Genomic DNA, 25,776 nt, shown 5'->3' with positions numbered 1-25,776 from the left:
ACAAGTCAAAATGAGGTTCAGTATTGTGTATGACCTCCCTACAACACCTGGGCATGTTCCTGATTAGGTTGCGGATGGTCTCCTGTGGGATCTCCTCCCAGACCTGGACTAAAGCATCCGCCAACTCCTGGACAGTCTGTGGTGCAACGTGACGTTGGTGGATGGAGCGAGACATGACGTCCCAGATGTGCTCAATCGGATTCAGGTCTGGGGAACAGGCGGACCAGTCCATAGCTTCAATGCCTTCATCTTGCAGGAACTGCTGACACACTCCAGCCAACCTCACCAGCATATGGTCTCAGAAGGGGTCTGAGGATCTCATCTAGGTACCTAATGGCAGTCAGGCTACCTCTGGCGAGCACATGGAGGGCTGTGCGGCCCTCCAAAGAAATGCCACTCCACACCATTACTGACCCACTGCCAAACCGGTCATGCTGAAGGATGTTGCAGGCAGCAGATAGCTGTCCATGGCATCTCCAGACTCTGTCACGTCTGTCACATGTGCTCAGTGTGAATCTGCTTTCATCTGTGAAGAGCACAGGGCACCAGTGGCGACTTTGCCAATCCTGGTGTTCTGTGGCAAATGCCAAGCGTCCTGCACGGTGCTGGGCTGTGAGCACAACCCCCATCTGTGGACGTCGGGTTCTCATACCACCCTCATGGAGTCGGTTTCTAACCGTTTGTGCAGACACATGCACATTTGTGGCCTGCTGGAGGTCATTTTTGCAGGGCTCTGTCAGTGCTCCTCCTGTTTCTCCTTGCACAAAGGCAGAGGTAGCGGTCCTGCTGCTGGGTTGTTGCCCTCCTACGTCCCCCTCCACGTCTCCTGGTGTACTGGCCTGTCTCCTGGTAGCGCCTCCAGCCTCTGGACACTACGCTGACAGACACAGCAAACCTTCTTGCCACAGCTCACACTGATGTGCTATCCTGGATGAGCTGCACTACCTGAGCAACTTCTGTGGGTTGCAGAGTCCGTCTCATGCTACCACGAGTGTGAAAGCACAACCAACATTCAAAAGTGACCAAAACGTCAGGCAGAAAGCAATGGTACTGAGATGTGCTCTGTGGTCCCCACGTGCAGAACCACTCCTTTATTGAGGGTGTCTTGATAATTGCCAATAATTTCCATCTATTGTCTATTCCATTTGCACAACAGCATGTGAAATTGATTGTCAATCAGTGTTGCTTCCTAAGTGGACAGTTTGATTTCACAGAAGTTTGATTTACTTGGAGTTATATTCTGTTGTTTAAGTGTTCCATTTATTTATTTTAGCAGTGTATATATATCCATATGAACTAACAGTCCTTCTGAGGACTAATCCACAGCATATAATCAGTGCTAGGAAGGCAGGCAGTGTATGTGGCAGACTGCAGTGTGTGATACAGCACAAGAGGGTCCATTGAATGTCCTGTCTGCTGCTGCTGTAATAATTACAGATATTTGTAGACATAGCCCCAGATATCAGGGGCCAGGGATTTTTTGTTTTATCTTAATCTTTATCTTAATCCTGGTTATTTGCTTAAAAAGCAATCCAGAGTACATAATTTTTCTGCTCCATTTGCTTATTCTCCCTGCAGAATAAAGCCAGATCTGTTCCATATTTCAGCGATAAAAATTCAGAAATTTAAACTGAACGTAGAAAATATTGGCCTCCTTTTCCATTCTGTTGCAGTGTGCCGGTCAAGCTATTCACAAATTACAGACATAACACCTAATAGAGTGTTTCAAAATCAGACATTTCTTCTATTTTCATTTTGTTGCAGTGTGTCGGTCAAGCTATTCACACTAGGTGTCTGTGAAGGATAGTATTAGCACATTACAGGCCTGCTATTTAAAACCGCGGTTCTCTGTCAGACATAACACCTAATAGAGTGTTCCAAAATCAGACATTTCTTCCATTTTCATTTCATTGCAGTGTGTCTGTGAAGGACAGTATTAGCAAATTACAGGCCTGCTATTTAAAATTGTGCTTCCCTGTCAGGCGTATCACATATAACTGCGTTCCAAAATCAGCCATTTCTCCTGAACGTGGAAAATATTGTCCTCCATTAAAAATGGGCAAGGTGCGTGGCAAGGGACGGGGAAGTGGACGTGATGGTGCATGCAGAGGCCGAAGCCGAGACTGTGGCCGTGGTCAAGCTGAAATTGTGCCACAACAAACACCCACATCTTGTCTCTCGACCTTCCTGTCCCAATTACTAGGGGACCGCAGAACACTACTATTGAACACAGAGCAGTGTCGAAAGGTTGTTGGTTGGATAGCAGATAATTAGTGATGAGCGAGTACCGTAATATTTGTAATCGCTATACTCGTAACAAGTACTTTGTAATAATCGTGTATTCGTTCCGAACAGCAAATACAATGTAAGTCGATGGGAAATGCGAGTAATTTTCTGCTGGACCCTACAAAGTGGTCTGGGTGCCTGAGGAAAAGGCTGAAATGGATGGGAAAGTAATGAAACAGAATGGGAAGAGCCTGGAGAATGTGCCTGCATGCATTTATGACTCACATATGGTTTCTGGGAATAAGTTTGTCGCAGTATTATGCCACTTTTACAGACACAAGAAGAACAACTACCAAACCTTAACAAAATTGCATTTAACAGGCCAAAAATGTTAAGAAACAGTTTTTCTTGCATAATCACTTGTATATAAGGCTAAATAAACCAGAGAAACCCCCAAAATATCCCTTTTAGCCTTTGTTCACACATACTGCTGTGGCTTTTTTACAATCGCCTTTTACAATTGGGAGGGTCCTGACTTATACATTTTGTAGGTCCCTCTGTCATACATCATTTTTAGTTCGCTATTCCCCAGCACATTACCAGCACAGCTAGAACGAACCAGTAGGTATGTGTAACGGGTCTGGGAGGCGTAACCTCTGAGCTACTATACAAGGGGGCGGTCCTTGTAAGGGAGCGGGTGGCGACCAGGCAGGCAGTCACAGCAGGTGACCGGGACAGTCTCTGGAAGAACGGGCAGGAGGTCACGGCAAGTGACCGGGGCAGTTTCAGGATGAACGGGCAGATGGTCACGGCAAGTGACCGGGGCAGTCTCTGGGTAAAGGGTTGGTACGACCTCTGGCGGCTGATGGTAGACGTGAGCTCCCAGGTGAGCAGGCGAGAGTCTCTGGATAAACGGGTGGTCACAGCATGTGACGGCGGAGCCTTCAGGAAGACCAACAGACAGGCGGCAGATGAGCGCTCCCAGGTGAGCGGGCAGAAGTCTCTGGACAGGCGGGTGGTCACAGCACGTGACGGCAGAGCCTCCAGGTAGGCTAGCAGACAGGCAGCAGATGAGCGCTCCCAGGTGAGCGGGCAGGAGTCACTGGACAGGCAGGTGGTCACAGCACGTGACGGCGGAGCCTCCAGGTAGGCTAGCAGGCAGGTAGCAGATGTGCGCTCCCAGGTGAGCGGGCAAGCTGGTCCATAGACAGACTGACAGGAGTTGGAAGGCAGACCGTCGGACCTCAGGCAAGCAGGCAGGTAGCTGATGTGCGCTCCCAGGTGAGCGGGCAAGCTGGTCCTTAGACAGACTGACAGGAGTTGTAAGGCAGACCGTCGGACCTCAGGCTAGCAGGCAGGTAGCAGAATATCAGGCAGGAATAAGACAGCAAGCTGGCAGGAATCTGGCAGGTATCTGGCAGGTAACTGGCAACGGGACCTGAGGGCTGAAGCAGAGTAGTGAACAGTGCAACAACATTGCTCGGGCACCTCCATTTTGGAGGAGGTGCCTTATATATGGTGAAGTCCTCCGGCCATTGGCCGGGGACTCCTTAGGACGGCGCGCGCGGACCCTTTAAGAGGGAAGGAGAGCGCGCGCGCGCCCTAAGCACAGTGGCCGGGAAGAAGCGCGCGCTGCCAGCAGAGCGGGAGGAGGACGCCGGGCACGGAGCAGAGAGGTGAGGGGAACAGCGTCCCTGCCTAGTAGAGGGCAGGGACGCCGGCGCTACAGTATGTTGATGTTTGACCTGAGAGGCCTCAAGTGGTTCTGCAACATGCGTTTTGGTGGGACAGCTGTTACTTAGACATTTGAGCGGTCCCTCCATCATTGACACTCTGATAGTGGAATACATATTCCATGGCAGTTTACAATGTGCCCATTGTAGCATTGAGCTTGACCCTCCTCCTCCTCCACCACCATGTGATACTGTGGCCCTAAATTCAAATGTTAGAGAGCCTGCAGTAGGCAGGAAAGCTGAGTTTTGTGAGAGCCCTTGTGTGGCCCTGTAACATACATTTTGAAGTGCCCTCCTCTTGAAATTTTGGAGGTGCCTCTTGTGTACATTTGAGAGTGCCCTCACTTATTCATATTGTAGGGGCCTCACTATTATTTAACTCATTTAAGGGCAGAGACTACAGAGAAAATGGCCAAGAGACATAGAGGACTAGAAGGTAGCAGTGAGTGCCGCCTGCGATCCTCAGGGATGGCTGAAATCTATGAACCGGAAAAATAAAGCTGCACTAGTCAACTGGATGATGAGCTCAAATATATCACTTGTGCAAGACAATGGACAATGGATATATGGTGCCCCCCCTCCAGTATGGGTTGGAGAAGCTTCTCCAAATGGCTTAGAGATTTTGATTGTCAATATTCCCCAGATTATATAGCAAGAGAAGACTTCTTGATACTGTACTACTTGGTCCAGTGCAGAATGTGCATCGTATTTCCAAAAATTACTCCTGGGTCTGCGGGCTGTGTCATAGGTGCAGGAAGATTCCATGACAAGGGCCTCCCTTGTCAAACATTATGTACGATGGAGTACTGTAGTAGTTGTGGCCCTCAATTCAAGCTTTCAGAGGGCCATCACTTGGTCATCAACAGTCAGTGTAAATTTCTATTTAATATGTATCCCCTATCTCAGTCACAATGTGGCACAACCTGTGACAAGGGCCTCCAATGACAAATATTAGTTTGGTAGGACCACTGTACATTTCACATTTGTCCACTGCACAATGTGCATGGGGTTTCTAAAAATTAGCCCTCTGGGCTTAGTCATGGTTGTAGCAGGAAGCCATCATCACAAGGGCCTCCAATCACAAATAATAGTTAGGCTGGAGTAGGAATACTATCCTGGACTGGTTTATCCACTGCACAATGTGCATAGGGTTTCTAAAAATTAGCCTTCTGGGCTGAGTCATGGTTGACGCAGGAAGCCATCATCATAAGGGCCTCCAATCACAAATAGTAGTTAGGCTGGAGTAGGAATACTGTCCTGGTCTGTCCAACTGCACAATGTGCATAGTTTTTCTAAAAATTAGCCCTATGGGCTGAGTCATGGTTGAATCAGGAAACCATCATCACAGGGGTCTCCAATCATATATAGCAGTTAGAAATCAAAACCTGACAAACATAAAATAGGCTTGGATCCTGTTGAGAAGGGAAAGGTATCTGAAAAAATCTGGTAACCAAGGAAAAATCAGAAAAAGTCAAGAGCAAAACTCATTCAAATGACTCAGGAACACAACATAAGGAATCTATTAAGATCTCTCTACCACCTCCAGAAACTGAACCTGATGAAGATGAATTTGAGCAGCCAACAATGTCTTTTGAGTCCTATCTCAGCTATGACTAGCCCCAGAACCATAAGAATAAGAAGAAACCTACTGTAAAGCCAACATCTATATTGACTTCTACACCTGAAAAGAGCAGCAAGAAACAGAGTGAGAGTAAAGTAGATCATAATGAGAAAAGCAAAGCGAAACAGCAATTGCCTGAAAAAAAGAAAATAAAGAGTCCAAGACAGACCAAGTCCCTGTTCTACCTGATATACCATTGCCAACTATCCAGCCAAATTATCAACCTCTTCTATCTATTGCCACTGTTCCCTCCATGCCTCATAAGAGGAAAGCTTCACTGTACTCTCAAGAGGAGGATGAAGGTAACAGATTTACTGGACGCAGATTAAACTCCAAGATGCAGGTGTATTCTGGATCTAAATCCACTTACTTGCCAAAGATGATGTCCCTCTACAAGCAGTGCATCCGAATCCTGGCTAACAACATAGACTTGATCTATGAGGTAGGAGGTGTACCTTATTCAATGCTTGAGCCAGTTTTGGAGAAATGCACACCAGAGCAGTTGTACCGGATAGAAGATTGTAATCATGTACTGATTGAGGACTCAGATCAACTCTGAAGAAATCACTGTCAAAGAGATTTCAGAAATGAGATTCCAGATGAGTATGAGAGCTGGAGAGAGCTGTAGCTCCGTCTCCATGAAGCTCGAGAGCACAGGCTGGTCATGCTAACTCAGAATATCCGATTTTCACATGCAAACAAACCTAAAGTCTGACAAGCCAAGATGGCATTTGTGAATACAGAAGTGAAACCCCCATATGATGTATGTAGAAGGCAAGAAAAGTTTAGAACAGGAGCAGCAGTTGTCTGAAAAAGCAAGGATTAAATCTTTCATGCCAGTCACTAGCAGTTATAGCTGTGTGCCATCTGAGGAACCCCGCTCATTTGACAGACCAAGTACTAGCAGTACAGTGTCCACACCAAGCAATATTGTCCAGCCCGGACATGATCCACGTAAACCACAAATGAAAAAGGTCAGTCCCATGATGGCTAAAACAATAAAAGCTTTCAAGAACCGATTTTCTCAGCGATAAAATAAGGACGAGAATGGATTTTTTTTGTGATGACGGGATTATTGCACTGAAAATCATTTATAAAATGGCAGAAAGGACCCATGGCAGCTATCAGTATTTTTGACCATTGTAGATGCTGTTTCTACTCAAGAATTAAATGGCAATGTCAGACACTTGCTCTTTAGTGTAGGTCATTTGTGAAATGAGTATATTGTGGATTTTGCAGATTTCACTTTACTTGTAGCTGCTGGGCAGGGACTATAAACTTTAGGCCTTTATGTGAGTTTTTTGCTTTATGTAAATAAATTCCTTTTTGTGGTTTCAAGAAGATTAAACATTTTAACTTGCACTTATATATGCAAATGATTTTATCTGGCTCTTAATAAAATGTGAATAATGGTTAAAAAAAAAAATAGTAGTTAGGCTGGAGTAGGAATACAGTCCTGGACTTGTTTGTCCACTGTACAATGTGCATAGGGTTTCTAAAAATTAGCCCTCTGGGCAGAGTCATGGTTGAAGCAGGAAGCCATCATCACAAGGGCCTCCAATCACAAATAGTAGTTAGGCTGAAGTAGGAATACTGTCCTGGTTTGTCCACTGCACAATCTGCATAGGGTTTCTAAAAATTAGTCCTCTGGGCTTAGTCATGGTTGACGAAGGAAGCAAACTAGTGATGAGCGAGCATGCTCGCTACTGCTCGGTGCTCGCCCGAGCATCTCACTACTCGAGATGCTCAGCGCTCGCCAAGTATTAGAGCGCCAATCACCATGCAGGGATTGCCTGCCATGCACTGTAATGCCGTAGCCATGTTGGTTGTGGCATTACAGTGATTGGCTGGCCGCATAGCGTCATCGGGTCTATATCAGGCCTGGAGCCGCCATGTTCATCACAGTCACTCCGGAATTAGACTGTGTAGGGAGAGGTGCTGCTGCGTCAGGTAGAGATTTGCTTGTGTATTAGGTAGTGTAGGGAGAAAAAAAGTATATTACACATATCCATCTTAACAAACAGTCCTTTTGAGGACTAATTAATCCATCTGCAGAGATATCAGGCAGGCAGTGTGTATATAGGCAGGCAGTGTATATAGCAGACTGCAGTGCATATAGCACAAGAGGTTCCATTCCAATTCTGCCTTCTGCTGCTGTTAGATATTTCTATACAAAGGCCCAGGTCTCAGGGGCTAGGAATACTTTTCTTTGGATCTTAATCCTCATTATTTGCTTAAAAAGCAATCCAGAGAACACCGTGTTTCTGCGCCATTTGCTTGTTGGCACTGCAGAATACAGCCAGGTCCTTTCCATATTACAGCGCTAGAAATCCAGCTATTTAAAACTGTGTTTTCTCCGTCAAACGGATCACATATATGTTGTCGGAAAATACTGCCGTTTCTGGCCTCCATTAAAAATTTCTTTCAGTGTGTCAGTGAAGCAATTCACAGCAGTTTGCTGTTGAAAATACTTACCTACAGGCCAGGAATTTAAAACTCTGTTTTCTCCGTCACACGGATCACATATAAGTTCGCTCCAAACTCAGTCATTTGTAGTGAGCGTGGAAGATACTGTCCTCCATTCCAAATGGGCAAGGCACGTGGCAAGGGACAGGGAACTGGACGTGATGGTAATGGGTCATGCAGAGGCCGAGGACAAGGCCGTGGGCAAGCTGAAATTGTGCCACAACAAACACCCACATCTTCTTGCCTGACCTTCCTGTCCCAATTTCTAGGGGACCACAGCACACCACTATGGAACCAGAGCAGTGTCAAAAGTTTGTTGGTTGGATAGTGGATAATGCTTCCAGTCACTTAGCCACCACCACCACCCTGTCTTCCACACGGTCAAGTCTCAGTAGCCGTGAGTCTGGACCGCATATTTCTCACCCTGATCCTCCTTCCTCCCACCATGTCGAGTACCCAGAGACAACTGATCCCACACTTGGACACTCTGAAGAGCTGTTCACTTTTCCATTTATAGATCGGGCCTCTCGCCTGGTCCAATTGAATCGGGGCAAGAGGAGACCGCGTGTAGCGATGAACAAATATTTGAGCAGCCACGGTCACACGAAGGCGATGGTGGGAAAGTGTCACAAGAGGTGGATGATGATGAAGCACAATTGCCAGAAAGTCAGGAGGAGGACCAGGGTGCGTAAGTGGAAGACGAGGTGGTGGATGATATAGTAACTGACCCAACCTGGCAGGAGGACATGCAGAGCGAGGACAGCAGCACACAGCGGGAGGGAGGCAGAGCACCCCAACAGGCAGGAAGAAGCAGTGTGGTGGCCACAGACAGAAGGCAGGCAACCGTTCCCCGTAACAAAAAACACGAAGGAAGTTGCCTGTATGACTGCTAGGTCTTCCCAAGTCAGGTTGCTTTTAAAGACTCTGCCGATAACCCCAAAAAGGCCATTTGCAGAACCTGCCAGGCCAGCATCAGCAGGGGTGGCAAAACGACCAGCCTGACCACCACCAGCATGATCAGGCACATGGTAGCAAAGCACCCGACTTTGTGGGATGAACCCCGGGGTCCAGGAACAGTGTCTGCAGGTGGCACCATTGCTTCTTTCGCTGCGCTGCTACTCTCAAGTAGCATTATTAGGAAGCATGTCCATGTCCTTGTCCCAGCGCAGCGTTCAGTTGTCCATACCCCAGTCCTTTTAACGCAAGCGCAAATATGCAGTCAACGCCCCACAGGCCACACTACTAAATTCTCACATTTCACGACTGCTTGCTCTCGAAATGTTGCCTTTTAGGCTCGTGGAGACGGAAGCATTCCGCAACCTGATGGCGGCGGGTGTCCCTCGGTACTTGGTCCCCAGCCGCTACTATTTCTCTCGGTGTGCCATCCCCGCATTACACAAGCACGTGTCCCAAAACATTAGCCGTGCCCTCAACAACGCAGTTACTGGGAAAGTCCACCTAACCATAGACACGTGGACAAGTGCTTGGGGGCAGGGACGGTACATCTCGCTGACGGCACACTGGGTTAACATAAAGGAAGCCGGGACCCAGTCGGACCTTGGGACGCCAAGGATTGCGGGCCCTAGGTCAATCAGGGTAGCCCCCATGGTGTACAGATCTTGCACCTCATCCTCCTCAGCCTCCTTCTCCTCTTCAGCCTCCATCTCCGAAATAACCACATTAGTCACAAGCTAGAAGCACTGCAGCACTGCCTCGGCCAAGCGGCAACAGGCTGTACTGAAGCTAATATGCTTAGGTGAAAAACTGCACAATGCTGAAGAATTGTGGACAGCTCCGAAAGAGCAGGCAGATCTGTGGCTCACACCGCTGAACCTACAGCCAGGCATGGTCGTGTGTGACAATGGCCGGAACCGGGTGGCGACTCTGAGGCGAGGCGAGCTCACACATGTACCATGCCTGGCCCATGTGCTTAACCTCGTGGTTCAGCAGTTTCTCAAATCCTACCCAGAGCTGCCGGATCTGCTTGTTAAAGTACGCCGCCTATGTTCCCATTTTAGAAAGTCAGCTACAGCTTTCGCCGCCCTTGCCGTGTTTCAGCAGCATTTGCAGCTTCCGGCTCACAGACTGGTGTGTGAAGTCCCCACGCGTTGGAACGCTACACTGCTGATTTTGGGAAGGATTTATGAGCAGAAGAGGGCAGTTGTTGAGTACCAGCATCAACAAGGTTGTCGGTATTCAGTTCAGATTCTACACATAAGACCTCAGGAGTTGACATGGATGTCAGACATATGTACCATCCTCCAAAACTTTGAGGACTCCACCAAGATGGTGAGCGGCGATTACGCCATAATTAGTGTCACCATCCCAATTCTCTGTCTTCTGAAATGCTCTCTGCTCACAATCAAAGAGGATGCATTGCAGGCGGAGCACGATGAAACAGAGCAAGGAACCATACAGGGTGATTACACACAGCCAAGCCTCATCTCATCCCAACGTGGATTGGGTGACAATGAGGAAGAGGAGGAGGAGGAGGAAGGACAGGAGCTAGTTTCATGCACTATAGACGGTACTACCTGCACAGCTGTCATACCACCTGTTCATCGTGGATGGCCAGAGGACAGAGAGGAGGAGGAGGAGGAGAGCATGGTCAGTCATCCTTTTGGTGAGGACACGGAAGTCTTGCCTGATAGTAGTCTGGCACTCATGGCTGAGTTTATGTTATGCTGCCTTTCCCATGACCCTTGCTTTCTCTAAATTTTGGGTGACAGTCATTACTGGTTGGTGACACTTCTAGACCCACGCTACAAGGAGAACTTTATATCTCATATTCTTGAGGCGGACAGGTCTACAAAAATGGGGCTGTACCAGAAGGCCCTTGTTGGGAACTTTAAAAAAATTCCCATCTGAAAACGCTGGCGGCTGAGGTCACAGTTCGTTGGACAACCAAGGAATACAGGCGAGAGACACACAACTCCAATCCAGCAGATGCAGGGGAACACTGTCAAGGTTCTGGGAGCATTTTCTCAGACCCTCCAATCGCACAGGCCCTGAGGCGTGGCGTTCTCTCGCAAGGAGTGCAAAGTTTTGGAAGATGCTGAGGGAGTATCTTGCCGACCGTACCAACGTCGTTCGTGATTCCGCTGTGCCTTATAATTATTGGGTATCCAAGCTGGATACGTGGAATGAACTGGCTCTCTATGCCTTGGAGGTCCTTGCCTGCCCTGACTCCAGCATTTTATCAGAGCGGGTTTTTAGTGCCACTGGTGTAATTATAACTGATAAGCACATCCGCCTGTCAACTGAAAATGCTGACAAGCTGACTCTTATAAAGATGAACAAGGGCTGGATTGGGCCAGACTTCTCAACACCACTGAATGATAGCAGCGTAACATAAACTCAAATCCAGTGTCTTTTCTTGGGAGGTGTATTCCCATGCACCTTTTCGCACCCCGACATGGGTATATGCTTCGTGATTTTGGCTATTTGCTCTTGTCCTCCTCCTTCTCCTCATCCTCCACCACCATATCATCAGGGTGACCGAGGTCCATGATGCAACACCCACATAATTTTTTAAAGGGTGTTTATGATGCCTGTAAAAAATATTTTAAACAGTATGTTCATGTATACCCCCCAGGGGTAAATGTTTGTCAGTCCATACACTTAGTGCATGGGCATTACAAGAATAGGAGGCCCGCTCCTTTCTAATGGGAACATTTTTTTATGAGGCCCTCTTCCACATCTCTTCCATGGGGCATGAGAGTGCCTCCAAATTTTTGGCAACCCTTGCATTCACTGCATAGGCCAACAATATGGGAGACTCTCTCCTTTCTAATGGGAATTTGTCGTTACTGTGGCCCTGCTCTATGTGTCTTTAAATTCTTAGTAGGGCTTTTCCTAAAATTTTTCAGCCATTGGACTCACTGAATACCCTATAACAGTATAGCAGACCCTCTCCTTTCTAATGGGAACATGTTGTACTTGTTAATGTGGCCCTGCTCTATGTGTCTTTAAATTCTTAGCAGGGCTTTTCCTAAAATTGTTCAGCCGTTGGACTCACTGCATACCCTATAACTGTACAGCAGACTCTCTCCTTTCTAATGGGAATTTGTCGTTAATGTGGCCCTGCTCTATGTGTCTTTAAATTCTTAGTGGGGTTTTTCCTAAAACTGGTCAGCCTTTGGACTCACTGCATACCCTATAACTATATAGCAGACTCTCTCCTTGCTAAAGGGAATTTGTCATTAATGTGGCCCTGCTCTATGTGTCTTTAAATTCTTAGTGGGGTTTTTCCTAAAATTGGTCAGCCATTGTACTCACTGCATACCCTATAACTGTATAGCAGACTCTCTCCTTTCTAATGGGAATTTGTTGTTACTGTGGCCCTGCTCTATGTGTCTTTAAATTCTAAGTGGGGTTTTTCCTAAATTTGGTCAGCTGTTGGACTCACTACATACCCTATAACTGTATAGCAGACTCTCTCCTTTCAAATGGGAATTTGTCATTACTGTGGCCCTGCTCTATGTGTCTTTAAATTCTTAGTGGGGTTTTTCCTATAATTGGTCAGCCTTTGGACTCACTGCATACCCTATAACTGTATAGCAGACTCTCTCCTTTCTAATCGGAATTTGTCGCTAATGTGGCCCTGCTCTATATCTCTTTAAATTCTTAGTGGGGTTTTTCCTAAAATTGGTCAGCCGTTGGACTCACTGCATACCCTATAACTGTATAGCAGACTCTCTCCTTTCTAATGGGAATTTGTCGTTACTGTGGCCCTGCTTAATGTGTCTTTAAATTCTTAGTGGGCTTTTTCCTAAAATTAGTCTGCCTTTGTACTCACTGCATACGCTTTAACTGTATAGCAGACTCTCTCCTTTCTAACGGGAATTTGTTGTTACTGTGGCCCTGCTCTATGTGTCTTTAAATTCTAAGTGGGGTTTTTCCTAAATTTGGTCAGCTTTTGGACTCACTACATACCCTATAACTGTATAGCAGACTCTCTCCTTTCTAATGGGAATTTGTTGTTACTGTGGCCCTGCTCTATGTGTCTTTAAATTCTAAGTGGGGTTTTTCCTAAATTTGGTCAGCTGTTGGACTCACTACATACCCTATAACTGTATAGCAGACTCTCTCCTTTCTAATGGAAATTTGTCATTACTGTGGCCCCGCTATATGTGTCTTTAAATTCTTAGTGGGGTTTTTCCTAAATTTTGTCAGCCGTTGGACTCACTGCATACCCTATAACTGTATAGCAGACCCTCTCCTTTCTAATGGGAACATGTCGTACCTTGTTACTGTGGCTCTGCTCTATGTATCTTTAAATTCTTAGTGGGGTTTTTCCTAAATTTTGGCAGCTTTTACAGTCACAGCATGGGCATTACCACTATAGGAGTCCCGCTCCTTTATAATGAGATCATTTTTTTTACTGAGACCCTCCTCTATGTCTCTTCAAAGGGGTATTGGGTTGCATCTAAATTTTTGGCAGCCCTTGTAGTCACTGCATACGCAATAACAGTATAGGAGACCCACTTGTTAATAATGGGAACAACAAAGCATAGCCGGCTGATGGCTCTCTAACAATAACGAGGGCCGACTGCTGGCCTTTTAAGAATAGTAAGGGCCGTCTGATGGCCCTATAAGAATAGGCTTTATGACTTTCAGAGTCCCTCCATCATAAATAAAGAAGGATGTGTCTGATGATGTGTCACGCACCACATTGCCAGATAAGGTTGTAAAATGTTAAAATGACATTTCCCGGTGAATGCATTTGTCTTAAAAAATAACGTAAAAAAACAAAACAATAGGATCTTTCTTTAGTATAAAAAACAGCGTCACAAATTTAACCTTAATGTAATTCCATAGTTCAGCTACTGCACCTCTTCCTCCATCTCCGAAATGACCATATCAGTCACAAGCTGACAGCACTGCAGCACTGCCTTGGCCAAGCGGCAACAGGCTGTGCTGAAGATAACATGCTTAATGCTTAATTGACAAACTGCCCACCACTGCAGAGTTGTTGAAAGCTGTAACACAGCAGCCTGATCTGTGGCTCTGACCGCTGAACATACAGCCAGGCACGGTCATGTGTAACAATGGGCGGAACCTGGTGACGGAGAAATGACACCCAGAGTAGATATGGTTTCACTCTATGCCAGTCCTTTCACCGAGCTAAATACAACTCTCATCAAAAAAAGCTATGGACTGGCTCCTTACCGTCCCTGGCCACATTCACCTGTCCACGTGTTTGTGGGTAGGCGGTCCTTCCCAGTAAGTGCACTGGGGAGGGCACGGGTAATGTGGGACCTGTGCTTGTTGAAGGCGGAGACGATACTGGGAAAAATAATAGCGGCTGGGGACCGAGTATGGACACCTGGCCGCCGTTAGCATGAGGTTGTGAAAAGCTTTTGCCTCCATGAGCCCAAAAGGCCACATTTCAAGTGAAAGCAGCTTTACAGGACTTCCTGTGAGAAATGACAGCTGGGTAGATATGGTTTCGCAGTAAGTGCACTGGGGAGGGCACGGGTAATGTTGTGGGACCCGTGCTTGTGGAAGTCAGAGACGATACCGGGAGAAATAGTGGCGGCTGGGGACCAAGTGTGGACACCCGGCTGCCGCTGGCATGAGGCTATGAAAAGCTTCCGCCTCCACGAGCCTAAAAGGCCACATTTCAAGTGAAAGCAGCTTTACAGGACTTCCTGGGAGAAATGACAGCTGGGTAGATATGGTTTCCCAAGTCCTTTCACCAAGCTAAAGAATATGGCTGTGGTGAAATACAACTCAGCAAAAAAAGCTGTGCACTGGCTCCGTACCATCCCTGGCCACATTCACCTGTCCACGTGTTTGTGGTTAGGCGGTCCTTCCCAGTAAGTGCACTGGGGAGGGCACGGGTAATGTTGTGGGACCCGTGCTTGTGGAAGGCGGAGACGACACCGGGAGAAACAGTGGTGGCTGGGGACCGAGTATGGACACCCGGCCGCCGCCGGCATGAGGTTTTGAAAAGCTTCCGCCTCCACGAGCCTAAAATGCTCACATTTCAAGTGCAAGAAGCTGTCAAAAAATTGGCAGTATATCATTGCAGCCTGTGGGTGGGTGGCTGGCTGCATACTTGCGCTTGCATTCCAAGGAATGGGGTAGGGACAACTGAACGCTGCACTGGGTCAAGGACGTGGACGTTGATTGTTGCAAGTCTGCAACGACAGGTGCATGGCGTCTTCGCATGCGTCAAGGATCACTTATGATGGTCACACTTTTAGGCAGTGACCTGGGAGTCAGAAATGCTTCCAGAGGTCTTCCCCATGCTGTTCCCATATCTTTTCAGCACTGCATGCATGTGTCTGATGATGTGTCACACACCACATGGCCAGATAAGGTTGTAAAATGTTAAAATGACATTTCCCATTGCATGCATTTGTCACGGTTGAAAGCAATGCAAAAGTGAAAAAGCACATCAAAAATGCTACGTGTGAACATAGCCCAAGGTGTGGAGGAGTATTTTTGGTTTTGGTTATTTATTTTGCCTTATATACAAGTCATTACCCTGGAAAGGATGTTCCTTAATATATTTCCCAGGAAAATTCATTTTTGATTCACTTTTGTATGTTTTATTGTGAGTCTGTAAAAGTGGAGTAATACCTCTGACAACGTTGTTGACAGCAGTGACCTGGGAGTCAGAAATGCTTCCAGGGGTCTTCCCCATGCTTGTCCCATGTCATTTGAGCACTGGTCCCATCGATTTGGGCAATTTTTAGGCCCTCTGCAGACTGCCGGGGGGAGCCGCCTGAAAAATGCTCGAGTTTCCCATAGACTTACATTGGGCTCATTGCTCGGGTCAAGCACCCGAGTATTCCAATTTGCTCGACCCGAGCAACTGGCTAGTTGTGATACTCCAGCATGCACACGTCCCTTACCGGTCATGAAGCATCTGGCAAAATTTAGTCCTGTACCATTGATCTAACAGAGTGGCAGCCCAGTAGTAAGCACTATTTTGAATTCTAAAAATAAGGGGATTATGTTGCAGATAGTGCAGAAAGAAGGTGCTCGTGTACCCGAGCAATTTAGTGCTCGCTCATCACTAAAGGAAACGTTTTTTTATGGGAAGGGGGTGATATTAATACCATTAGCATGAATCTGTATTTTTGGTGAATTTAGGTTGGCTTGCTGTCATCTGTAGGGATTAAAAATCTTTGCAGATATCCAGTCCTTGTTGAATTTAATTAGAGTAAGTCTGTCTGCATTTTCCGTGGAGAGGCGTGTGCGTCTATCATTGATGATTGCTCCAGCGGAACTGAAAACACGCTCGGACACCAGCACCTCCAAGGCATATAAGGAGAGGTCGGGCAAAGTTTTCAGCTTAGACATCCAATTATTAAAGAGAACTGAAGCTTCAGAAAGGATGCATGTATGGTCACTTAAGTACCCATTGACCATGTTCTGCAACTTATCTTTCCTTGGCATTGTTACAGGCACAGATAGCCCTTGCTCTTGTGCTGGTTTATTGGAAATTGCCCAATTTGTGCACATTTTCCCCCACCTCTGTTAGAGCTGGTTTCTGAACAACTAGGTTCAACACGTTTGCCATGCATGGCACATGTACCAGCTTGCCAACCTTTAAAGCCGCAACCAGGTTATGCCCATTATCGCAGACGATCAGACCGGGTTGGAGGTGCAGTTGGGAGAGCCACTGATCGGTCTGTTGCTTTAAAACTTGCCGCAGCTCTGTTACAGTGTGTGCTTTCTGACGTAAACAGATCAGCTTCAGCAGAGTGTGTTACCACTTTGCCAATGCTCTGCTGCACAGGTACCAGCTTGGCAGTGATGGGGAGGGTAATTCAGCAGAGAATGAGGAGCAGGAGGAGAGAGAGGAAGTGCACAATGAAGAGGCGGAAACCCTGACAGAAGTTGGGCCCGCTATTCTTGGTGTGGGTAGGATGTGTGTTGCTCAAGTTTGTGCCTTTGTCCCACCCTCCACCAGGTTCACCCAGTGTGACGTGACAGAAATGTATCATCCCTGTCCACAACAACTTGTCCAGGTGTCTGTTCAGATTGTTTAACACGTGGTTGTGTAATGCAGGGACGGCACACCGGGCAAAATAGTGGTGACTGGGAACACTGTATCGTGGAGCGGCTACAGCCAAGAGATCACAGAAAGACTGTGTTCCCACAAGCCTAGACGGCAACATCTCCACAGCTAGCAATTTGGCAATCTGCAAGTTTAGTATTTGTGCCTGTGGGTGCGTGTCTGTGTATTTACTCTTTCTTTCCAACCTCTCAGGCACGGACAATTGGATGCTTTCCTGGGACAAGGAAGTGGATGCAGTTGATGTTCATTGTGCGTGAGCAACCGCAGATTGTGGGCTGAAGTTATGAGCGCCTGCTTCCTGAACAGCAGATTCTGAAGGACATAGCCCAGGCGACACGGCATTGGTTTGAACCGCAGATGCAGATTTGGTACCCTGGAGTTCCGTCCACATTCTGGGGTGCTTGGCTGCCTTGTGGTTTCACATACTGGTGGTGCTTAGGTTGCCTTTGCCCTGGCCTCTGCTCAACTTGGTATGGCAGATGCTACAGACTACAGTGTTTTTCTCTGAAGGACTTTCAGAAAAAAAATTCCCCACATCAGCTGAACGCCCCCTTTCCCTGACTTGATGCACAGCGGGGGTGCTCTTGGGAACAGTTGACACAGTTCTCACACTGGGCAAACCATGACAGCTTGGTGCCTGTGTTGGTGCTACATAGCCATCTTCCTCTGTGTTGCTGTCATGGCTATGCATACCAACGGTCCAGGTCGGATCAGTGGACTCATCATCGATCACCTCGTCTTCCATCTCATCGTCATTCCCAGTTGATATTGAAGGCTGACCTGATGGCAACTGTGTCTCATCATCGTCAGCCTCCACCTCTGTAGACAGTAAATGACGTTCCGCCAAGTGGCTTTCTCCTGGCCGTAGGTCCTCAAATACTTGAGCATCAACGCACGCCACCTCCTCTTGTCCCTCTTCAATGTTGCACGGTCATAGGCCAGAGCCAACCAAAGGATACATACCAAACAGATCCTCGGATTGGCCAAGCTTGGGGTCATATGTCTCCTGTGACTGATAATTGCGGTGTTACGCACACGCCCGGACTGACTGGCGTGAGCATGATTAGTGATCCCACTGGACCATGAGCCGAGGAGTGCCTGGAGGGGTGTAACTAAGTATCAATTCGGTCCGACCAAGGTCACACGGCGGCTCAGTCGACTCCGTGAACCAGGGAGGAACCGAGCAGAGGGACCAGGTGCTACTCCAGGTCAGACCCCAGTCACAGCTGTTGACTCACACCGGGGAATGCAGGAACAGGCAGGTTAGGTTGGCATACAGACAGGTGGGTATAGGCAGGCACGCTGGTATGCAGACAGGTGGGTATTGGCAGGCACAGCTGGCATGCAGACAGGTGGACACTGGCAGGCACGGCTGGCATGCAGACAGGTGGACACTGGCAGGCACGGCTGGCATGCAGACAGGCGTGTACTGGCAGGTAGGAACACAGGCAGGATAGGGACCAGTACAGAGGAACAGGAGCTGCAGGTGCGGTAGACAAGCAGAGCAAAACCCACAGATGCGGTAGACAAGCAGAGCAGAGCAAAACCCGCAGGTGCGGTAGACAAGCAGAGCAGAGCAAAACTCGCAGATGCGGTAAACAAGCATAGCAGAGCAAAACCCGCAGATGCGGTAGACAAGCAGAGCAGAGCAAAACCCACAGTTGCGGTAGACAAGCAGAGCAGAGCAAAACCCGCAGATGTGGTAGACAAGCAGAGCAAAGCAAAACCCGCAGATACGGTAGACAAGCAGAGCAGAGCAAAACCCGCAGATGCGGTAAACAAGCAGAGCAGAGCAAAACCCGCAGATGCGGTAGACAAACAGAGCAGAGCAAAACCCGCAGTTGCGGTAGACAAGCAGAGCAGAGCAAAACCCGCAGATGCGGTAGACAAGCAGAGCAGAGCAAAACCCGCAGGTGTGGTAGACAAGCAGACCAGAGCAAAACCCGCAGGTGTGGTAGACAAGTAGAGCAGAGCAAAACCCACAGGTGCGGTAGACAAGCAGAGCAGAGCAAAACCCGCAGGTGCGGTAGACAAGCAGAGCAGAGCAAAACCCACAGGTGCGGTAGACTAGCAGAGCAGAGCAAAACCCGCAGATGCGGTAGACAAGCAGAGCAGAGCAAAACCCGCAGTTGCGGTAGACAAGCAGAGCAGAGCAAAACCCGCAAATGCGGTACACAAGCAGAGCAGAGCAAAACCCGCAGATGCGGTAGACAAGCAGAGCAGAGCAAAACCCGCAGGTGCGGTAGACAAGCAGAGCAGAGCAAAACCCGCAGGCGCGGTAGACAAACAGAGCAGAGCAAAGCCCGCAGGTGCAGTAAACAAGCAGAGCAGAGCAAAACCCGCAGGTGCGGCAAACAAGCTGAGCAGAGCGAAACTGCAGGTGCGGTGAAGAAGCTGAGCAGAGCAAAACCGCAGGTGCGGTAGACAAGCAGAGCAGAGCGAAACCGCTGGTGCGGTGAACAAGCAGAGCAGAGTGAAACTACAGGTGCGGTGAACAAGCAGGGCAGAGCGAAACCGCCGGTGCGGTGAACAAGCAGAGCGGAGCAGAGCGAAATCGCCGGTGCGGTGGACAAGCAGAGCGGAGCGAAACCGCAGGTGCAGTGGACAAACAAAAAAAGAGCGAAACCGCAGGTGCGGTGAACAAGCAGAACCAGATACACACAAGGTACTTACAATGAAGTAGCGAGTGTACACAAAACTCACAAACAGAAGTTCAGAGACAACGAGTTGGAGTTAGGTGCAGGTTCAGACTCTGCAGGAGAAGGGAAGGTTCGGACATAGAGAGAAACAGGTAACAGGCTAGGACACAGTTCAGACAGGAACTGAACCAGGAATAAGATACAGGAACGAGCCTGGGAACTCAGACCCCAGGGTGGCAGAGACAGATTAGAAGTCACAGATACAGGTAACAGGCCTGGGTATACAGCCCCCAGGGGTGGAAACAGACAAGATACAGGACAGGACCTGGCAACTCAGTTGCACAGAACAAACTGAATGAAAGTGTTGCTCAGGCACGCAGTACTGGGTGGAAGGAGTATAAGTATCCAGTGACTCACAGCAATAGGCTTGGGAGGCATTAGGAGTGCGCACACAGTAACTATAAGAATCAGGCAGTAGCCGCGCTGCCGCCCTAAGCAATCAGACAAGAGACACAGCAGGTACTGGAGCAAAGTGTGCAGCCTGGATTGATAGGTAAGATGGCGGTTTTGCATGGTGGCAGGTGGTAAGCCATGACAGCACGCCGCCAGGGATGTTACAGTACCCCCCCCTTTACGCCCCCTCTTCTTCAAGCATGCAAGGATTTTCTGCAGAGAATTTGGAGGCCGATCCTTCTCTTCAAGAAGATTACCTCTTCTGTCCACTAGAGGGAACGAAACTGGTCTCACCATTTTGGTGACTAGGATGCTTCCTTCAATCGAGCCATCCTCATTGTTATGGGTCCGGGTGGTGGAACCTCTGTGCCACGGTGCAAGGAGGGACCCAGAGGGGCGTAACTAAGTATCAACTCAGACCGACCCTGGTCGTACGGCGGCTAACGACTCCGTGACCAGGGAGGGACCGAGCAGAGGGACCAGGTGCCACTCTGGGGATGACTTTGTAAGAGAGCAGGTGGCTTCCACGGGTCAGATGACAGGGACTGACCGGTATAGCGTATGAACACAACAAGCAGGCAGAAGTCTCTGGGTTAGCTGACAGGTGGTCACGGCAAGTGACAGCAGGAGCCTCCAGGTAGGCTATCAGGTGGTCACGGCAAGTGACGGCCAAGCAGGCTGGAGTCTCTAGGTTAGCAGGCAGGTGGTCACGGCAAGTGACAGCAGAGCCTCCAGGTAGGCCAGCAGGTAACAGGCTGGCAATAGGCGAGTGCTCCCAGGTGAGCGGGTTAACAGGCACGGCAGGTAGCAGGCAGGTAACTGACAGGTGCTTCCTGGTAAACCGGCGGACTTGCCCATAGACAGACTGGCGGGTTGAACGGAAGACAGACTGTCGGGCTGGAGAGTAGTCAGGCTGGCGGACTGGAACAGTAGTCAGGCTGGCAACTGGACCTGAGGGCTGAAGCAGAGGTAAGTATACTGTGCAACAACTATTGCTCGGGCACCTCCATTTTGGAGGAGGTGCCTTATATATGGGAGGTCCTCCGGCTATTGGCCAGGGACTCCTTAGGACGGTGCGCACGGCCCCTTTAAGAGAGAGTGAGCGCGCGCGCGTGCGCCCTAAGCACAGTGCCCGGGAGGCAGCGCGCGCCGACAGCAGCAGCAGGAAGAGGAGCGCTGGAGGACGCCGCGCGGGGAGCGAGGAGGTGAGAGGGACGGCGTCTCAGCCTGGCAGGGGACAGAGACGCCGATGCTACAGTCCCCCCCCCTTTACACCCCCTCTTTTTTTAGGCCAGAAAGAAATCTTTCAAGGAGAAGTGGGGCGTGGATGTTCTCCTTGGGTTCCCAAGTTCTCTCCTCTGGGCCAAACCCCTTCCAATCCACCAGAATAAAGGTTTTTCCCTTACCCTCTTGGTACCTCAAAAACGTCCTCAGCGGAAACCGGGGCAGGGGCGTACCTGGATTGTTGGAAAAATAATTAAAGACAACTGGTTTGAGGAGAGATACGTGGAAGGAGTTGGGAATCCGTAAGGTGGCTGGAAGCTTTAACTTGTAGGCTACTGGATTGATTTGTTTAAGAACTTCAAATGCACTAATGAACCGAGGGCCCAACTTGTAGGAGGGTATTTTGAGCCGAACATGTTTGGAGGAGAGCCAAACCTTGTCTCCCGGACTGAATTGAGGCAGATCCAGACGTCTTTTGTCAGCAAATCTCTTCATCCGCTCGGAGGACTGAAGAAGTGCGGACCTAATATTCTCCCAAATGGTGGAAAATTCGCTGACCAGAGACTCCGCGGCAGGGTTGTCCACAGAAGCGGAGACGGGAAACGGAATCCGGGGATGTTGACCATAGACTATAAAGAATGGGGACTTGGAAGTCGATTCGCTCTCATGGTTCTTGTTGGAGAACTCGGCCCATGGTAGGAGGTCCACCCAATCAGTAAGGTGAGCATTAACAAAGTGCCGGAGGTAGCCGGTAAGGATCTGGTTGATCCGCTCCACTTGACCATTGGACTGTGGATGGTAAGCGGAGGAGAAATCTAGGGTGACATCCAGCAGCTTACACGTAGCTCTCCAGAAACGTGAGGTGAACTGAACCCCTCGATCTGACACGATGTGGAGGGGTAGACCATGGAGACGGAAGATATGAAGGAAGAATTCCTTAGCTAGCTCTGATGCAGACAGGAGACCAGGCAGAGGGATGAAGTGGGCCATCTTACAAAAGCGGTCGGCGACCACCCAAATGACAGTACAACCGGCAGAGACAGGGAGATCTGTAATAAAGTCCATAGCAATGTGTTGCCACGGGGCATCAGGTACGGGAAGAGGTAGGAGATGACCGGCTGGTAGATGTCTGGGAACTTTGTTGCGGGCACAAGACGAACAGGCTGAGACGAAGTCTACCACATCCTTGCACAGGGTAGGCCACCAGTAATGTCGGGTAATGAGCACGAAGGTCTTTTTCTGGCCAGCATGGCCGGTTAATTTAGATGAATGACCCCAGTGAAGAACCTTCTTCCGATCTGGTACTGCTGCAAACATCTTACCGGGTGAAAGACGAGTCAGATCCAAGGGGGCCACATTCATAACCTTGGAGGGATCGATGATGTGCATAGGCTCCTTCTCTTGGTCGGAGGACAGGAAGGATCGGGACAAGGCGTCGGCTTTGACATTCTTGTCTGCCGGGTGGAAATGTAGGACGAAGTCGAAGTGGGCAAAGAACAAAGACCACCGGGCCTGAAGCGGATTGAGTCTTTGGGCATTTTGGAGATATGCCAGATTTTTGTGATCTGTATAGATGATCACCGGGTATAGAGCCCCTTCAAGCAGGTAACGCCACTCCTCCAGTGCCAACTTGATGGCTAACAATTCTCCGTCTCCAATGGAGTAGTTGCGTTCAGACGAGGAGAAGAGTTTGGAGAAGAAGCCGCAGGTTACCATTCTCCCGGATGAAGATTTTTGGGTGAGCACCGCTCCGGCTCCGGAGGAGGAAGCATCAACCTCCAGGAAGAACTGTTTGTTGCAGTCCAGACGGTGCAGTACTGGGGCTGAGGAGAAGGCTTGCTTTAAGGAAAGGAAGGCCTCCTCAGCTTCGGGTGACCATACCTTGGGATTTGCTCCCTTACAGGTGAGCGCAGATATGGTAGCAGTCCGGGAAGAGAAGTGCGGAATGAAGAGACGATAGTAGTTGGCGAAGCCCAGGAATCGCTGAATCGCCTTCAACCCCTCCAGATGGGGCCACTTTAGGACAGCAGAGAGCTTTTTCAGGGTCCATTTGTAAGCCTGTCTGGGAGATGACATAGCCCAGAAATGGAAGAGAGGTCTGCTCGAAGAGGCACTTCTCGTACTTTGCATAGAGGTGGTTCTGCCTGAGCCTAAGCAGGACCTGACGAACATCCCTCCGGTGTGTGGGAAGATCCGGAGAGAAGACCAAGATATCGTCCAGGTATACCACCATGCAGGAGTAGAGAAGATCACGGAAGATGTCATTGACCAATTCTTGGAAGACGGCGGGAGCATTGCAGAGACCGAAGGGCATCACACGGTATTCAGAGTGACCATCCCGGGTATTGAATGCCGTCTTCCACTCGTCTCCTTGACTGATACGGACCAGGTTATATGCTCCACGTAGATCCAACTTGGAAAAGATCCTGGCACCCTTAAGGCGATCAAACAACTCGGAGATGAGCGGCAGGGGGTATTTGTTTTTTACCGTGATCTGATTGAGTCCTCTATAATCAATACAGGGGCGTAGCGAGCCATCCTTCTTCTTGACAAAGAAGAATCCGGCTCCAGCCGGGGAGGTAGATTTCCGGATGAATCCCCTAGCCAGATTCTCCTCAATGTATTCGGACATGGCCCGGGTTTCGGCCACTGACAACGGATAAATACGCCCACGGGGTGGAGTGGCGCCAGGTACCAGGTCGATCGGGCACTCATATGGCCTATGAGGTGGCAGTGTCTCTGCTTCCTTTTTACCGAAGACATCCGCATAGGACCAGTAAGGAGCCGGAAGACCGGGTAAATTAGCTGGGGTAGGTGGTGGACGAGCCGGGCGAACCGGAACCTGGCAGGTCCTGTGACAGTCCTGACCCCACCGAAGTACTTCACAGGATTGCCAGTTCAGCACGGGTTCATGTGTCTGGAGCCAGGGTAGACCTAGCAAAAGGGAGTGGGAGAGTCCGGGTAGCACATGGAAGGAGATTTTCTCAGAGTGCAGCATTCCCACCTGCAGGGTTATGGGTTCAGTGACGAGCAGGATGGTCACCGAAAGGAGTCTTCCATCCACGGAGGCGACGGACAATGGTTCAGCCAGAGGTTTGGTGGGAATCCGATATCTCTCTACCAGGGACTGGGAAATGAGGTTCCCAGCAGCTCCAGAATCCAGGTGAGTAATTTCAAAGTGACGGTTTTCACCCCAGGAGATAGAGACGGACAAAGTCAGGGATGGAGAGGGCTTACTTTTGCCTAGGATGACCTCTCCGAGCGGTCCTAGACATTGGAGTTTCCAGGCTTCTCCGGGCAGGAACGGATCAGGTGCTCCTTACTGTCACAATAGAAACAGCTCCCCTCGGCTCGGCGTAACTCTTGGCGAGATTTGACCATCTTGGTCTGGTCGATCTGCATGGGTTCGGGCGAGTTGGCCCGGGGAGTGACTGGTTGAGAGGCATGTCTCTGGAAAGTGGGAGCAAGACGGGGAAACTCTCTCTCCCGGGTGGTCTCCCTGGTGCGTTCCTGGAACCGGATGTCAATCCGGGTGGCTAGTGACACCAGGTCATCCAGGGTGGTAGGAATGTCCCGACCAGCTAGCTCGTCCTTAACTCGACCAGAAAGGCCCTCCCAGAAGACAGACACCAGAGCCTCATTATCCCAGGCAAGCTCAGAAGCGAGGGTACGGAACCGTATGGCATATTGGCCCACGGTGAGATTCTCTTGGCGGAGACGTAGCAGAGAGGAGGCTGAGGAGGTTTTTCGTCCTGGTTCATCGAAGACTTTCCGGAAAGCAGCGAGGAAAGACAAGAGGTCGGACACCAGGGGATCCCCTCTCTCCCACAGGGGATTTAGCCATGCCAGTGCCTCCCCAATGAGATGGGACATGATGAATGCCACTTTGGCCCGGTCGGAGATGAACAGATGTGCCAAGAGTTCAAAGTGCAGGGTGCACTGGTTTATGAAACCTTGAGCTAAGGCGGGGTTGCCACTAAATCGAGGAGGTGCAGAAAGCCGGGGACCGGGGCTGGATGCCATAGTATTGGTGGGCAGCGGCGCTGCGGGAGCGGGAGTCGTATGACTCGAGGTGGACGCAGGAGGAACAGGCAGTGTGTCCAGGCGGGAGTTGACACTCCGCAGGAAATTCAGGATGGTTTCCTGTTGGGATCTCTGGCGGGACTCCTCCTGGTATAGGTCAGAGAGCGAGGGAGCTTGGGTGCCACCGGGTTCCATGGCCCGAGCAAACTGTTATGGGTCCGGGTGGTGGAACGTCTGTGCCGCGATGCAAGGAGGGACCCAGAGGGGCGTAACTAAGTATCAACTCAGACCGACCCTGGTCGTACGGCAGCTAACGACTCCGTGACCAGGGAGGGACCGAGCAGAGGGACCAGG

General features: G+C 49.4%; 1 pseudogene; it reads left to right on the top strand.

Annotated features, from left to right (window-relative positions):
• Positions 1–2,095: 2,095 nt before the first annotated feature.
• Positions 2,096–6,614, top strand: LOC141167262 (elongin-A-like; annotated as a pseudogene).
• The last annotated feature ends 19,162 nt before the right edge of the window (positions 6,615–25,776 follow it).

Source organism: Phyllobates terribilis, unplaced genomic scaffold (genome assembly GCF_046119375.1).
Source record: "Phyllobates terribilis strain yellow unplaced genomic scaffold, ASM4611937v1 Scaffold_11__3_contigs__length_659146591, whole genome shotgun sequence".
NCBI classification, from domain to species: Eukaryota; Metazoa; Chordata; class Amphibia; order Anura; family Dendrobatidae; genus Phyllobates; species Phyllobates terribilis.
The sequence above is the reverse complement of the archived record's forward strand: the minus strand, read 5'-3'. Positions and strand labels throughout refer to the sequence as shown.